Raw genomic sequence first — 15,724 nt, forward strand, 5'->3', positions numbered from 1 at the left:
GCGGCCTCCAAAATGTATGGCAAGGTCGTCTTCTTCTTAACATCGGAGGCCGCCGCCCAGGAGGCGGTGGAGAAGGGCCTGGCAGTGGGGGGCATGTTCGTCCCCCTGCAGCCGCTGGGCATCCGCCTCGTCCTGACCTCAGTCCCTCCCTTCCTTCCCAATGCCGCCCTATTACCCGCCCTCTCGACCCTGGGGAAGCCCCTTTCCATTCTGAGCCCTCTCTCGCTGGGCTGCAAGGACCCCGCCCTCCGTCACGTCCTCTCCTTCCGCCGGCAAGTGCAGCTTCAACTGCTGCCGGCGGCGCGTGACGGAGAGGCGCTGGAGGGTCCTTTTTGGTCTCCTACCAGGGGGCCCGTTACCGGGTGCATTATTCCACGGGGGAGGCCCGGTGCTACCTCTGCCGGGCGATGGGGCACGTCCGGAGGGACTGCCCCCTGGCCCGGTAAGGAGGGGCATCCGGGACCCCCGAGCCCCGACAGGGCACCGGCCCCGTCATCGCTGGCGCTCCTGGTTGCCCGGCGCCTGGAGCTGCCCCTCCTCCCACTCAGTCCACCATTGCTCCCGCTCGGGCCCAAGGGGCGCTACCCCCAGCACGCTCAGACCAGCGGGAGAGCCCCACCTCGGCTGCCTGCAGTCCGGCGGGGCATCTAGAGGAGGGTGCGGCAGGGACACCACCGAGCATGGGAGAGGGTCCGCTCCAGGGGGACTCTTCCCTCCCTCATACAGCCCCACCGCTGCCTCCCACAGTCCCTGAGCCATGCCCCTGCCCCCCGACCTGACCCCTGTTAGCTAGCCCCCTGATGATGCCATGGAGGGCTGAGCCCTAGTCCAGGGGAAGCAGGGCAAGCTGAAGGCTCGAGCTCCGCTCCCTTCCACTGATGCGGAAGCCCCCAGGAAGACCAGAAAAGGGGGCACCAATGCTGAGCCCTCTGCCTTGCCCACAGGCACATTCCATCCCCCAGTGCCAGCTGGGGAAGATGTGGCAGCACGGGAGGGCAGTACCGTCCCTCCATTGGAGCCCCTTCCCTCCAAGGCCCCCGATGGAGCCCCGCCTGCCCCGTTACCATCCGAAGCCCCTGTGAGCCCAGAGGCAAGCATCACTTCGGGCATTGGCGGGGAGACCTCCGGGGTGGTGGAAGGGGAGCTCCCTTCCATCTACGAGGAGATCGAGGCCCTGGGTCTGACCCCGGTTACCCAGGGGGAGGACGACCCTCTGCCAGCGGGCCTCAATCTGAGCGACCTCACCCCGGCCCCCCTTCTCCATGCTCCCCCCACAACTGCTGCTTCTGCTCCCGCCTCTGAGGGTTGCCTGGGCTCCTCCATCTGCCCAGCCACGGGTGGCACCCTGCTGTCAGCCACCGAGCCCATTGAGGCGATGGCTGGTGCTGTGCGGCTGGGACCCTGGCCCCACGGGCTGTGCCTTGTGGGCATGGGGCAACAGACCTCCTTCCCGGGTGGGGACCCCACTGAAGATGCTCTGGCTACTCCGCCATGGTACCAGAGCCCAGCATCATGGAGGGCCCTCTTCCCACCCCCCAGTCCCTTGAGCTTGATCGAGGGGGGCCAATTTCCAGCTGCGTGGCTCCTGGAGCCCAGGATCCTGCCTTTGCCCCTCTCCCTGACTCGGCTTCCAACCCCTGCCCTGCTCCTATTCTGGATCCCTGCCCTGCCCTTGATGTCAACCCTGTCCCTGTCCCCTCCACCTCCCGTGATATCATTGCTGCCCCTGGGGCCGTCATCTCCTCGCTCCCAGAGGAAGGCCCCCAGGGAGCGGCCTCTGTATTTCCCAGTCCCGACTCACCAGGGGCTGCTATCTTCCCTCCGCCGCCCCCAATTGAGCCAGGGTTTGAGGGGGGCCACGTGGTGCCAACCCATTGGGTGTCATGTCAGGGGTCCGCCCTTTGCCTGCCCGTTTTGATGGGCCACGGGGCTGTGTCTCTGGTCCCTCCAGAGGAAAGCTGGGGGCTAGTGATCCCGGCCCCCCATACACTGCGAGAGGAGCTGCGGGAGTTCCTTGAGGACATCCGTGGCTCCCGTAACAAGGTGCAGCTCGCTCTCCAGCGATGGGGAGACTTCCATCAAATCCTCCAGGCCGTGAGGGTCCTCATGGGGGAGGGTAAATGGACTGGGAAGCAGGGTGCCACGGCCTATCAGCGGGTCTGCCTCTTCCATGACTCCTTACTCACCTACGGGGTAGGTCACGGACTGTTGCACGGCCTGTTGGGAGTCACGAGTGTCCCTGCTGGCGAGGATACCGCCCCAGGCCTCCTCACGGCACCTCTTACCATCGCAATGTTGAACACCCTTGGCTGTAGGATGGGTTTCTGCAGGTCCCAGCTGCTCCCCTTCCTTCGGGGATGGGTACTCTGTGGTTTTCCTGCAGGAGACCCATACGGTTCCAGCTGCCGAAGACAGCTGGCGGCTGGATTGGGGGGATAGGGTCTACTTTAGCCATCTCACAGTTCATACGGCTGGAGTGGCAACCCTGTTCTCCCCCGACCTACGGCCTGAGGTGCTGGGGGGGGGTCACCAAGGCTGTGCCGTGCCGCCTGCTGCACCTCCAGGCCCGTATGGAGGGGCTTGTGGTCAATCTTGTCAATGTCTATGCCCCGACATGGGGCCCAGAGCGGCTGCATTTCTTTCAGCAGGCATCTGCCTTCCTTGACACCTTGGATCCTTGCGAGTGCCTGGTCCTGGGCGGGGATTTTAATACGAACCTTGAGGAGCGGGACTGCTCGGAGACCGAGCTGTGTCCGGCCGCCGCGGATGTCCTTCGGGAGATAGTCGACCATCGCTCCCTGGTGGACGTCTGGCACAACCACCACCCGGATGACGTCTCAACGTTCACCATTGTCCGGGTGGAGGCCCATTGGTCATGCCACTCCCGGTTGGACTGCATCTACTTATCACGTTTTCACTTTTCACGGGCCCACTCCTCCAGCATTCGGCCGGCCCTGTTCTCCGATCACCATTTAGCCACCATGACAGTCTATCTGCGCAGAGAGGCCCGGGCCGGCCTCTTGGCATTTTAATAACAGCTTGTTGGAGTATGCAGGTTTTGTGGCATCCTTCCGGGAGTTCTAGCTGGCCTGGCGAGGGCAGCAGCGTGCCTTTCCCTCGGCGTAGCGGTGGTGGGACCTGGGGAAGGTGCGCGCCCGGCTCTTCTGCTGTGACTACACCTGGGGTGCCAGCTGATGGAGGGATGCGGCGATAGGGCAGTTGGAATGGGAGGTCTTAGAGCTGGAGAGTCGTCTGGCCGCCAGCCCCGGGGATCCATCCCTCTGTGGGGTGTGCTGGGAGAAGCGGGAGGAGCTCCGGGCTCTCGAGGCACCCCGGGCTGGATGGTCCTTTATTCGATCCCGCATCCGCCTCCTTCGGGAGATGGATTGTGGCTTCCGCTTCTTCTATACTCTGGAGAAAAAGAGGGGGGCTAAGAAGCATGTCACCTGCCTCCTCGCGGAGAATGCCACCCCCTTCACGGATCCGGCGGAGATGTGCGGGAGGGCCAGGGCCTTCTACGCTCTTCTTTTCTCCCTGGATCCAACCGATCCCAACGCTTGCAGAGTGCTCTGGGACAGTCTCCTGATGGTCAGCGCGGGTGACCGAGACCAGCTAGAGCTGCCTCTCACTCTGGCTGAGTTCTCTGAAGCCCTCCACCGCATGCCCACTAATAAATCTCTGGGCATGGATGGGCTGACCGTGGAGTTCTACCACGTGTTCTGGGACGTCCTGGGCCCAGACCTAGTCACCGTCTGGGGTGAGTCTTTGCAGAGCGGGGTCCTCCCTCTTTCGTGCAGGTGAGCCATGGTCACCTTATTGCTGAAGAAGGGGAACTCCACAATTTACGGAATTGGCGTCCCATCTCGCTCCTCAGCACGGACTACAAGGTCATAGCGAAAGCCATCTTGCTGCGACTAGGGTCCGTGCTGGCGGACGTGGTCCAGCCAGACCTGACCTACACCATCCCGGGTCGCACCATCTTCGACAACCTGTATGTGGTCCGGGACCTCTTGGAACTCGGGTATAGGGATGGTCTCTCGTTCGCTCTCCTGTCCCTGGATCAGGATAAGGCATTCAACGGGGTGGATCACGGGTATCTCCTGAGCACTCTGCAAGCGTTTGGCTTCGGACGCCAGTTTGTGGGTTCTCTGGGCGCTGTACGCTTCCGCGGAGCGTCTGGTAAGGCTCAACTGGACCCTGACCGAACCGGTCAGCTTCAGGCGAGGAGTACGGCAGCCCCCTCTTGGGCCAGCTGTACATTCTGGCGATTGAGCCTTTCCTCTGTCTCCTCCGCAGGAGGTTGACGGGGATGGCGCTGCAGGAGCCGGAGCTGCGGCTGGTCCTGTCAGCGTACGCCGATGATGTGCTCCTCGTGGTCCAGGACCTGGGCAACTTGGCATGGGTGGAGGCTTGCCAGGCCGTCTACTTAGCAGCCTCCTCCACCTGAGTCAACTGGGTCAAGAGCTCTGGCCTGGTGGTCGGGGATGGGTGACAGGCGAGGTCCCTCCCACCTGTGCTTCAGGCCATCGGGTGGAGCGCGGGTCTGCTGCTCTATCTTGGCGTTTACCTTTCTGCCACACATCCCTTTCCACCAGAGAACTGGCAGAATTTAGAGGGCGGGGTGATAGAGCGGCTCCGGAAATGGACAGGACTACTCTGGTGCCTCTCCCTTCGAGGGAGAGCGCTGGTGCTTAATCAACTAGTCCTGTCCATGCTCTGGCACCGGCTCAACACCCTGGTCCTGGCCCTGGGTTTCCTGGCGAACGTCTGAACATCGATTCTGGAGTTCTTTTGGTCAGGCCTGCACTGGGTCCCTGTAGGGGTTCTCAATCTACCCCTGGAGGAGGGCAGGGCCTGAAATGTTTGCTTACTCAGGTCCATGTCTCCCACCTCCAGGCCCTGCAGAGGCTCCTTTATGGTGCAGGTAGTCCGGCGTGGAGCGTATTGGCGCACGCCTTCCTGCGCCACTTCCGAGGGCTCCGATACGACAGACAGCTCCTTTATCTCCATCCGAGAGGTCTTCCATGAGACCTCTCCGGGCTGCCGGTCTTCTACCAGGATCTCCTCCGGCCATGGAAACTGTTCACAGCGATGAGGTCTGTGGCGGCCTCTGTGGGGGAAGATCTCCTCGTAGAGCCCCTGCTACACAACCCCCAGCTCCGTGTGCAGGTGGCGGAGTCCCCCTCGGTGCACCAGAAGTTGGTCCTGGCAGAAGTCAGAAGAGTCGGAGACCTCCTGGACTACGACCGGGGAGACTGGCTGGATCCCCTGACGCTCGCTCAGTGCATGGGGCTTTCCAGACCTTGTACTCCCCTGCGTGTACTTCAGGAGGTGAGGGCTGCTTTGCTGCCTGCTGCTTGGGTTTATCTTAGGACCTGATTGAGGGAGGGCATGCCCTGCCCACCCTCCATGCCAGGCCCTCCAGACCTTTTCATTGGGCCCCTGCCCCGTGGACCCGACTGACCCCCCCCCCCCCCGCCCCTTCACAGTGGCTGGTCCTGACCCTGGCTGAAGTGGCCATCTATAAAACCAAGGTGAGGAGGTTGGCCGATGGCGTCTCCTGAGACTGTGGGGCCTATTTCCGATCCTCCGTTTGTTTATGCCTCTGGGCAGAGTTCCTCTGGGCAGCGTCCACTGACTCCCTTGATGCCTTTGTCATAAAGATAAAGGGAAGGGTAAACACCTTTAAAATCCCTCCTGGCCAGAGGAAAAACCCTTTCACCTGTAAAGGGTTAAGAAGTTAGGATAACTTCATTGGCACCTGACCAAAATGATCAATGAGGAGACAAGATATTTTCAAAGCTGGAGCAGGGGAGAAACAAAGGCTCTCTCTGTCTGTGTGATACTTTTGCTGGGAACAGAACAGGAACGGAGTCTTAGAACTTAGTAAGTAATCTAGCTAGATATGCGTTAGATTCTGTTTTAAATGGCTGATAAAATAGCTGTGCTGAAGGGAATGTATATTCCTGTTTTTGTGTCTTTTTGTAACTTAAGGTTTTGCCTAGAGGGATTCTCTATGTTTTGAATCAGATTACCCTGTAAGGTATTTACCATACTGATTTTATAGAGGTGATTCTTTTACTTTTTTTCTTCAATTAAAATTCTTCTTTTAAGAACCTGATTGCTTTTTCATTGTTCTTAAGATCCAAGGGTTTGGGTCTGTGTTCACCTATGCAAATTGGTGAGGATTTTTATCAAGCCTTCCCCAGGAAAGGGGGTGTAGGGTTTGGGGAGGATTTTGGGGGGGAAAGATGTTTCCAGGCAGGCTCTTTCCTGGTTATATATCTGTTAGACGCTTGGTGGTGGCAGTAAATAAGTTCAAAGGTAAAATAGTTTGTACCTTGGAAGTTTTAACCTAAACTGGTAAAAATAAACTTAGGGGGTCTTTCATGCAGGTCCCCACAACTGTACCGTAAAGTTCAAAGTGGGGAAGGAACCTTGACATGGTGGAAGAGCAGTGGGATTAACTTGAAGTCATTTTAAGATCAATTTGAGATTTTTTTGAACAAGAAGCACAGATTTTAAAAAGCAAATTTTTTTTCCCTTTGGGCTGCTGCAATTCAGGTTTTCAGCTGAAAGCAGTTAGGGGTTTTTTGTCTCTGCTTGGGGGCCAGAGCAGAGACAAAAGGGAATTGTCTTTTGTGAGCTGGAGTTCTCTTCCTAAAGGCAGGGTAAAGGTGGTTTTTTTTTTCCACCAAATACATCCGATGAAATGAGCTGTAGCTCACGAAAGCTTATGCTCTAATAAATTTGTTAGTCTCTAAAGTGCCACAAGTCCTCCTTTTGTTTTTGCGAAAACAGACTAACACGGCTGCTACTCTGAAACATAAAGGCAGGGTAGTTAACCTCCTGCAGGGAAATTCACAAGTCTTCACAGACCTGAAGAAGTTTTTTTTGGTTTTGTTTTGTTTTTTTACCTTAGAGCAACTAGAGGGGTTTTCTGCCTATTTGCCTGGAGACACAGGTGTTAGGCTTTTTTTTTTTTTTAAGGATTTTTCTGTAGGCTGACAATCACAATCAGAGAACATAGGTATCCGGACAGGACAGCAAAATTTTACAAGCCAAATTTTTGTTTGTTTTATTTCTAACTCTCAGGTGTAAAGTTAGTTAAAAACAGAGAGGCAAACATGACAGAGCCCAAAACAGAAACAGCCAAAGAAGCTGCCCACAGGAGAGTTATGGAGACAAAGGAAAAAGAATGGAAGCATGCTGAGGAGGAAAGGGAGGCTGTGCACAGGACAGCTATGGAGGCAAGGGACAAAGAACTGGAGAAGGAAAAAGAGGAAGCATGCACTGGAGATGGAGAAGGCAAAGGTTCAGCAGAATATACCAACAAACCCTAGCAATCCTTCTCCAGGTACCACTTCCCATCCCAGAAAGTCCCTACCTACAAGGCAGATGATGATACCGAGGCCTTCTTAAAAAACTTCAAAAGGGCCTGCCTTGGGTACAGCATCTCTACAGACCAATACATGGTAGAGCTGAGGCCGCAGCTCAGTGGACCCTTAGCTGAGGTGGCAGCTGAAATGCTTAAGGAACACATGAACCAGTATGAACTGTTTAAAACCAAGGTGAGAGTCAGAATGGGGCTAACCCCCGAGCATTCCCGTCGGCGGTTCAGAGCCCTAAGTGGAAACCAGACGTGTCATTTACCCGACATGCCTACCACATTGTGAAACATTGGGATGCCTGGATATCAGGAGCAAGTGTTAAATCTCCAGCAGATTTGCCCTTCCTAATGCAAATGGAAGAGTTCTTAGAGGGTGTTCCCAAGGAAATAGAAAGATACATCCTAGATGGGAAGTCCAAAACTGTAATCGAGGCAGGGGAGATTGGAGCCAAATGAGTGGAAGTGGCAGAAAAGAAAAAAACTGGTTGCAGTTGGAGCAGATATCAGAAGGGACAACCTCAGACCACACCCTACTACCGGGGGCAGCCCAAGGCCCCACCACATCCCAAGGAACCCTCCAGACACCTTATCGTCCCGCCACACCGTTCTCCAGCAACCCACCTTGCCCCAGTGACCCGTCAGCTGAACGATGTTTTAAATGTAATGATCCGGGGCATGTAAAGGCCAAATGCCCCAAGAACCCCAACAGATTACAGTTCATTGCACCAGAATCACACTAGAGGTCCTCAGGCCCAGATACCTCCCAGATACCCTCGGAGTGGTGGGAAATGGAGTGTGGGCGGAAAGAAGATCACCGTGGGGAGGGACACCGGAGCACAAGTGTCGGCTATCCCTGCTTCCTTAGTGGACCCCAATTTAATCAACCCAGAGATCCAAGTGATGATTCAACCCTTCAAGTCCAACTCTTTCAATTTGCCTATAGCCAAGTTGCCTGTCCAGTACAAGGGCTGGTCAGGAACGTGGACTTTTGCAGTCTATGATGATTATCCCATCCCCATGCTGTTGGGGAAAGACTTGGACAATCATGTGAAACTAGCCAAGAGGGTGGGAATGGTCACCCACAGCTAGGCTAAACGAGCTGTCAGGCCTAGCTCTGTTCCGGAAACTTCTACCAGGACCCGGTTAGAGGTGATGGACCAGACTCCAGGCCAATGTCTGCAACAGCAGTAGTGGATCCAGTCCCAGAGACCCAGACAGAACCAGTTCCAGAACCGGCAGAACAACCAGCACCAGACCTGTTGCCAGCACTGAATCCAGTACTTGCAACCCCAACACCAGAGGGCCCCACAGAACCTGAACAGCAGCAGCCGATAACCATACACAAGAGGCTCAGCCGGAGCCTGAACCCCAAAATAGTGCACCAGCAGAGAGTGATTCACAGTCAACGGAAACAGACCCATCCCCTACATCGCTTCCAGAGGGACCAAGCCTAGGTCCAAAATCCAACGAGGAACTGATGTCTCCAGCATCAAGGGAACAAACAGTTCCAGACTGAACAGGAAGCAGATGAAAGCCTCCAGAGAGCTTGGACAGCAGCACAGAGCAACCCACCGCCTCTCAGCTCTTCTAATCGATCCAGGCTTGTTGTAGAAAGAGGACTTTTATACAAGGAAACTCTTTCTGGTGGACATCAGGAAGACTGGCATCCTCTGAGACAGTTGGTAGTTCCAACTAAGTACCAGGTCAAGCTCTTGAGCTTAGCCCACGATCATCCTAGTGGCCATGCTGGGGTGAACAGAACCAAAGACAGTTTGGGGAGGTCATTCCACTGGGAGGGATGGGCAAGGATGTTTCTACCTATGTCTGGTCTTGTGAGGTATGCCAAAAAGTGGGAAAACCCCAAGACCAGGTCGAAGCCCCTCTCCAGCCACTTCCTATCATTGAAGTTCCATTTCAGCGAGTAGCTGTGGATATTCTGGGTCCTTTTCTGAAAAAGACACCCAGAGGAAAGCAGTACATACTGACTTTCATGGATTTTGCCACCTGATGGCCGTAAGCAGTAGCTCTAAGCAACACCAGGGCTAAAAGTGAGTGCCAGGCACTAGCAGACATTTTTGCCAGGGTAGGTTGGCCCTCTGACATCCTCACAGATGCAGGAACTAATTTCCTGGCAGGAACTATGGAAAGCCTTTGGGAAGTTCATGGGGTAAATCACTTGGTTGCCACTCCTCACCACCATCAAACAAATGGCCTGGTGGAGAAGTTTAATGGAACTTTGGGGGCCATGATATGTAAATTTGTAAATTAGCACTCCAATGATTGGGACCTAGTGTTGCAGCAGTTGCTTTTTGCCTACAGAGCTGTACCACATCCCAGTTTAGGGTTTTCTCCATTTAAACTTGTATATGGCTGCAAGGTTAAGGGGCCATTACAGTTGGTGACTCAGCAATGGGAGGGATTTACACCTTCTCCAGGAACTAACGTTCTGGACTTTGTAACCAACCTACAAAACACCCTCTGAACCTCTCTAGCCCTTGCTAAAGAAAACCTACAAGATGCTCAAAAAGCCTGGTATGATAAACATGCCAGAGAGCGTTCCTTCAAAGTTGGGGACCAGATCATGGTCTTAAAGGTGCTCCAGGCCCATAAAATGGAAGCATCGTGGGAAGGGCCATTCATGGTCTAGGAGTGCCAGGGAGCTGTTAATTATCTCATAGCATTCCCCACCTCCAGCCAAAAGACTAAGGTGTACCATATTAATTCTCTAAAGCCCCTTTATTCCAGAGAATTAAAGGTTTGTCAGTTTACAGCCCAGGGAGGAGATGACGCTGAGTGGCCAGAAGGTGTCTACTACGAAGGGAAAAGTGCTGGTGGCGTGGAAGAGGTGAACCTCTCTATGACCCTTGCGTGTATGCAGCGACAGCAGATCAAGGAGTTGTGCACTAGCTACGCGCTGATGTTCTCAGCTATCCCAGGACTGACTGAACAGGCATACCACTCCATTGACACAGGTAATGCTCACCCAATTAAAGTCCAATCTTACCGGGTGTCTCCTCAAGCTAAAACTGCTATAGAACGGGAGATCCAGGATATGTTACAGATGGGTGTAATCCGCCCCTCTGGCAGTGCATGGGCATCTCCAGTGTTTCTAGTTCCCAAACCAGATGGGGAGATATGTTTTGCGTGGACTACCGTGAGCTAAATGCTATAACTCACCCAGACAACTATCCAATGCCACACACAGATGAACTATTAGAGAAACTGGGACGGCCCAGTTCACCTCTACCTTGGACTTAATCAAAAGGGTACTGGCAGGTACTGCTAGATGAATCTGCCAAGGAAAGGTCAGCCTTCATCACACATGTCGGGCTGTATGAATTTAATGTACTCCCTTTCGGGATGCGGAATGCACCTGCCACCTTCCAAAGACTTGTAGATCGTCTCCTAGCGGGATTAGGATAATATGTAGTTGCCTACCTTGACGATGTGGCCATATTTTCGGATTCCTGGGCAGAACACCTGGAACATCTACAACAAGTCTTCGAGCGCATAAGGGAGGCAGGACTAACTGTTAAGGCTAAGAAGTGTCAAATAGGCCTTAACAGGACACCATGTGGGTCAAGGAACTATCAACCCCCTACAGGCCAAAGTGGATGCTATCCAAAAGTGTCCTGTCCCAAAGTCAAAGAAACAGGTTCTATCCTCCTTAGGCTTGGCGGGTTATTACAGGCGATTTGTACCGCAATACAGACAAATCACCACCCCACTGACAGACCTAACCAAAAAGAAACAGCCAAATGCCATTCAGTGGACCGAAGAGGGTCAGAAGGCCTTTAACCAGCTTAAAGCGACACTCATGTCTGACCCTGTAGTAAGGGCCCCAGACTTCGACAAACCATTCCTAGTAACCACAGATGCGTCTGAGCATGGTGTGGGAGCAGTTTTAATGCAGGAAGGACTGGATCAAGAATTCCACCCTGTAGTGTTTCTCACCAAGAAGCTATCTGAGAGGGAAAGCAACTGGTCAGTCAATTAAAAAGAATGTTACGCCATTGTCTATGCTCTGGAAAAGCTATGCCCATATGTTTTGGGGACTGCGTTTCCACCTGCAAACCGACCATGCTGCGCTACAGTGGGAAACCATGGGAAACAACAAAAAACTTATTTTGTGGAGTTTAGCTCTCTAAGATTTTGATTTTGACATCCAACACATTTCAGGAGCTTCTAATAAAGTGGCTGATGCACTCTCCCATGAAAGTTTCCCAGAATCAACTGATTAAAATCATTCTTGAGATGTGGAAAATATTGTTAGTCTTTATATACTTTGGTAGTATATTTAGAGGTGCACGTGTCTTATTAACTCTGTTTTCTCCTAGAGCTCCAGAAAGAAATCACAGCCAGTGTTTCACCCTATCTGGGATTTGGGGGGCATGTCAAAGATAAAGGGACGGGTAAACACCTTTAAAATCCCTCCTGGCCAGAGGAAAAACCCTTTCCCCTGTAAAGGATTAAGAAATTAGGATAACCTCGCTGGAACCTGACCAAAATGATCAATGAGGAGACAAGATATTTTCAAAGCTAGAGCAGGGGAGAAACAAAGGCTCTCTCTGTCTGTGTGATACTTTTGCTGGGAACAGAAAAGTAATCTAGCTAGGTATGCGTTAGATTCTGTTTTGTTTTAAATGGCTGATAAAATAGCTGTGCTGAATGGACTGTGTATTCCTGTTTTTGTGTCTTTTTGTAACTAAAGGCTCTCCCTAGAGGGATTCTCTATGTTTTGAATCTGATTACCCTATAAGGTATTTACTATCCTGATTTTACAGAGGTGATTCTTTTACTTTTTTTCTTCAATTAAAATTCTTCTTTTAAGAACCTGATTGCTTTCTCATTGTTCTTAAGATCCAAGGGTTTGGGTCTGTTCACCTATGCAAATTGGTGAGGATTTTTATCAAGCTTTCCCCAGGAAAGGGGGTGTAGGGTTTGGGGAGGATTTTGGGGGGGAAAGATGTTTCCAGGCAGGCTCTTTCCTGGTTATACATCTGTTAGACGCTTGGTGGGGGCACCAAATAAGTCCAAGGGCAAAAGGTAAAATAAATAGTTTGTACCTTGGGGAAGTTTTAAGCTTATTTTTACCAGCTTAGGTTAAGGGGTTTTCATGCAGGTCCCCACATCTGTACACTAATGTTCAGAGTGGGGAAGGAACCTTGACAACCTTCGAGGAGCAGTGGACGCTGTCCGGGGTTCTGTGCTCGGTGTCCCTGTCCGGTTCCCTTTGTTTGACCGTTTTTGACCGCACTCCTGTCCCTGTTGTTCATTGGTTGTCCCCCGTAATTATTTGGTTTTCCAGGTCCTGTGGACCGCCCTCTTAGGCTGGGGAGGATCCTTTAGCAGTGGGCTTTGCCTGCCCACTCCCTGGATCCCAATAAGACTCCTCTCCTAAAGCCCCCTGGCCTGGAGGGAGAGGACTGCTGCTCCTGCTAGGCCCTGGGCTCTCCCTGCTGCTGCTGTTGCTGCTCCCCTGGCTGGGCTAGACACCACCTGCTCCTTCCTTGCTACCTGGTGGCTGGCCGGCTGCTGGACCCCCTCACCCTAGGTTGCTGCTACTGCTCCAACTACAGCCCCTGGGGGGGGCCTGTTGGCCTGCTCCCCAGAGGAGGGGAGTGAGGGGCCCCAGCCGTTGCTGCTGTGGACACCACCATCACCACCACAACCTGAGAGGGGCCCTTCCTGCTGACCACTGGACTGCCGCCTGGAGTTGCTACTGTGTGCGCTGCTGAGGAACTGCTGGAGCCCCAAGGAGGAGAGAGAAAAAGAGGACCATCTGCCATTGTGGTAGCACCTAGAAACTCTGCAGACCACCGTGGAAGGGGCCTGTCAGACTGAGTAACTTTCAAACTGTGCTCTTGTGGTGGGGGGTTGGACTGTGTTTGTGGGGACACAGGAGCTGTAACATGGAGCCTGCCCCCCAGTCTGTCTGTGTCCCCTCCATCCCCGCTGCCCCCTCCATCACCCCCACTGGCCGTTCAAAATCTGCCTCAGCTCCTGCCTCTGGGACTCAGCTGCTCCCCTGGCTTGCCATTCCGTTTCCACCTTTTGGGCCAGAAGCAGAAGCCAGCCCAAACTGACTTTTGCAAGCATATGTGGGCGCACGTTCCCCCCCGCCACAGCTTTGCCCCTTGCTACCCGCCCCATTTGCCCCTTGCAGCCTTTTGCCCTCCCCTTTGCCCCAGCCCCCCCCCCCTTACTAGCTTCAGTTTGTTTGCCTGCCCTATCCTCTTCCCTCTGCAGCTTTGAAGCTAGCTCCTTGGTTTCCCTGTCCTACCTCCAGCCCGCTTAGCCCCTTGCTCTGTGCGCCCATGCCCCCTCCCATGCGCTTGTGCCCCTTCCCATTTCAGTTTGAACCCCTTTCACTGCACCCCCCCAATGCTGTTGTATTTCCCCCCTGGGCTGGGGGTGGGATCCTTTAGCAGATCCTGGATCCCAATAGGATCACTCTCCTGTAGCCCTCTGGCCTGACCCTGTCACACTAGTAAACACACCAAAATGTGGCATACTGAAAACAGCAATATAAATAAAAACAAAGTCAGGGCCATTAAGTGGAAGCATAAAAAAATATGCATCGAAGGCCAGATTTAATAACCTACTCCTACCATATACCTCTAAATCTTCAGGGAAAGCTGCTCTCAAAAAATGAAGCATCTGCCAAAACACTAGCATGCTACAGGCTTTTGCAGTTCACAAAACTATCCCTCTTGCATGCATATTATCTGCACACAGAGCTAAGTTTTAAGATGCTAAATAAATGTATGAGTCAACTGGAAACGGTCATGCTCTCATCGCAAATATTAATATAATATTTTCTGATACTGGAAAGGAGAGTAAAAGGCATTCACTCAGACTTGTACAATTTCAGTGTTAACTCTTAATTTGATTAATATTTCACACATATAGAACAGTAAAAATAAATAATAAAGCAACACAGACAGCAAGCAAAACCACAAACAAGTGACAACACTGAAAATACAAAGGGAAGTAAAATATCAAGTGGGTATTATTATGGGTATTTTAAATGAGTGTTTAGGACCCAGGCTGTGCAAGTGCAACAGAGCCCTGTAGAAAAAGGCAAAATTATCTTGGTTTCACATTGTGTGTGTTATCAACTCAAAAAACTCAGTAGGCTCATTAAGTTTTTACAAGCCCCTTAAGTAAACAGAGCACATTAACACATGGCTTTGGAGTTTGCAGACAGATCCCTGCTTCAGCGAGCTTGCAAATAAGCCGTACAAAACACCTAGCACCAAACCTAGAACTGCTTGCTACTTATGAATCAATGGGAGTACTCTGAAGAGCCAGAACTATACCAGATGGAAACAATTAAAGCCAGATCTTTCTAATACCTCTCCCCAAACAAGACAAGTGAATCCAGACAAGTGATTTCCATTAGCTTTTAGAATTTGTTTGGGGAGAGGCATCTCTCCCCTGCTGCCGCAGCCCAGCTGGGCTGGAGAGGCATCTCTGGACAAATCAGAGGATGGGGGGAACAGACTGAGGAGTGCAAGGGGTTGGTAAGCAGCTCAGAAGCTGCTGCATGCCTTTTCTGTCAGAGCCCTAAATGCCTATTTCTCAGAGAAGACCCCAGCTGCCTGTAATTGCTCCTGTCCCTACTGCTTTCCTCATTTTGAGAGAGGTCCTGATTGCTGTCAGGCTCTGTCACTTTAAGGATAACAGCCTGAGAAGTATCAGAGTAGCAGCCGTGTTAATCTGTATTCGCAAAAAGAAAAGGAGTACTTGTGGCACCTTAGAGACTAACAAATTTATTTGAGCATAAGCTTTCGTGAGCTACAGCTCACTTCATCGGATGCCTGAGAAGTAGAAATCCAATGAACTCTACGCTGTGTGGGGGGAGGGGGAGAAAAGACATGGAGACAGGGCCATCCTTAGGATTTATGGGGCCCGAAACAGTATTAAACTGGTGCCCCTATGCCCGACAGCAGCCTGAGCTTGCAGCCTGGGGGGGAGGGGGAAATGGACGAGGCAGCAAAGAATACCGAGCCACCCGGCCCACCTCACGGTGGCAGAGTCAGTTCCCAGCAGAGAGCCCCGTACCCTCTCCCTCTCACAGAATGCGCAGCACCGGCCCATTTGGCTCTGTAAATATGGCCCCTGCCTAAGGACACTGCAACACATGCTGGGTGTGCGGGAGCCAATTCGCTCTTACCTGCGGTCATAGGCAGTGGGCGAAGCCACTGCTTGGGGAGGCTAGCTCCCCAGCCCACCTCTTCTGCCTGTGGCCCCGCCCATACCCCGCCCCCACTCTGGCCAGGCCCTGCCCCTCCCTAGTCTCCCTCCTCACCCCCTTCCAGCCAAATCCCT

Source organism: Dermochelys coriacea, chromosome 6 (assembly GCF_009764565.3).
Source record: "Dermochelys coriacea isolate rDerCor1 chromosome 6, rDerCor1.pri.v4, whole genome shotgun sequence".
NCBI lineage: Eukaryota > Metazoa > Chordata > Testudines > Dermochelyidae > Dermochelys > Dermochelys coriacea.